Source organism: Arachis hypogaea, chromosome 14 (assembly GCF_003086295.3).
Source record: "Arachis hypogaea cultivar Tifrunner chromosome 14, arahy.Tifrunner.gnm2.J5K5, whole genome shotgun sequence".
NCBI lineage: Eukaryota > Viridiplantae > Streptophyta > Magnoliopsida > Fabales > Fabaceae > Arachis > Arachis hypogaea.
In genome coordinates, this window is record NC_092049.1 from 54,436,213 (window position 1) to 54,437,979 (window position 1,767).

A 1,767-nucleotide genomic window follows, 5' to 3' on the forward strand; every position below is an offset into this window, starting at 1 on the left:
GATCCTTCCATGAGAAATTTGGATGATTTCTCCATGATGAGTTATAGGTGTTTCCATAAGGTTCACCTAAGTAATTTACCTCTGTTATTGCAGGGTTCTCAGGACCATAGGCCTCTTCTTCAGAAGGTGCCTCTTGAGTACTGTTGGATGCAGCTTGCATTCCATTCAGACTCTGAAAAATCATATTGACTTGATGAGTCAATATTTTATTCTGAGCCAATATGGCATTCAGAGTATCAATTTCAAGAACTCCTTTCTTCTGAGGCGTCCCATTACTCACAGGATTCCTCTCAGAAGTGTACATGAACTGGTTATTAGCAACCATGTCAATGAGTTCTTGAGCTTCTGCAGGCGTTTTCTTTAAGTGAATGGATCTACCTGCAGAGGTATCCAAGGACATTTTAGCTAATTCAGATAGACCATCATAGAATATGTCCAGGATGGTCCATTCTGAAAGCATGTCAGAAGGACACTTTTTGGTCAGTTCTTTGTATCTCTCCTAAGCTTCATAGAGGGATTCACCTTCTTTCTGTCTGAAGGTTTGAACATCCACTCTAAGCTTACTCAGCTTTTGAGGAGGAAAGAACTTGGCTAAGAAAGCCTTGACCAGCTTATCCCAAGAGTTCAGGCTATCCTTAGGTTGAGTCCAACCATACTCTAGCTCTGCCTCTTACAGCAAAAGGGATGATGACATGTCATCATGTCATGTTTTTCTATGCTTTTTCATACAAGAAATTTATGATTAGTGCTTAAATATTGCATTCTTTGGTGCTTAAATGGTATATTTCTTTGATCTTTTGATTTGATAAACTTTGTAGGAAATAAGAAGAAAAAGAAGCAAAAAGAGCACAAAATAAGCTAAAAAGAAGAAAAGAGGAATTTTGGGCACACTCTGAAGTTGGAGCACACTTTGGAGGCTTAGGCCACGCTTCTAAAAGCGTGGCCCATGACCAAATCAAGGAAGAGAAGCGTGGCCCAAAGGAAAAAAAGCGTGGCTCAAAACAAAGAGCAAAAGAGGACAAAAAGCTTGAGCCAAAGTTTGCCTCAAACTTTAGCTCAAACTTTTGGGAGAAAAGCTTGAGCCAACGTTTGCCTCAAACTTTTTAGCAAACGTTGGCATCACAAAACAAACACTCTGGAGGAAAAAGCTTGCGCCAACGTTTGCCTCAAGCTTTTTGGCAAACGTTGGCGCCACACCACAACAGCCTGAAGGGGTATACTTCCAACAAGAATAACTTGAGCTACATAGCTCCAAATGAGGTGATTCAAAAAGCAATGGAAAGTAGGAATCGAGAGCTTTCCAAGCATATATGGCACTGCATGGTGGACACTAAAATTGAGGGAGAAAACTGCCCCGCAATGAGCATAAATGAACATTGTGGCAACCTGCAGTGAGGCCAACTGACCTCTGCACCTTCGACGGAGTATAACTCGAGCTGTAGAGCTCCAAATGATGCGCTTCCAACGGCATTCGAAAGTAGATATTCAGGGCTTTCCAACAATGTATAATAGTATGGGATGGACAATATGTTTGAGCCTCCAGAACTGGCGTTTTCGACAACGTTTGAGGCAAACTTTACCTCAAACGCTGCACACCAAGGCTAGCGACCTTGTCCTCTTCAAATGAGCATAACTTGAGTTGTAGATGTCCAATTGAGGTGATTCCAATTGGGTTAGAAAGCTGACATTCAGAGCTTTCTAACCATTTATAATAGTCTATAGTGAGCATGAAATTTGCAACGTTGACAAGCAGACAAAGTAGTACCC

The 1,767-nt window shown here is 41.4% G+C and overlaps 1 non-coding gene across 1 annotated transcript; it reads left to right on the forward strand.

Annotated features, from left to right (window-relative positions):
• The first annotated feature begins 454 nt into the window (after positions 1-454).
• Positions 455-562, forward strand: LOC112745147 (small nucleolar RNA R71). The gene has a single exon (XR_003173090.1). It is a non-coding gene; the product is annotated as a small nucleolar RNA R71 (small nucleolar RNA).
• The last annotated feature ends 1,205 nt before the right edge of the window (positions 563-1,767 follow it).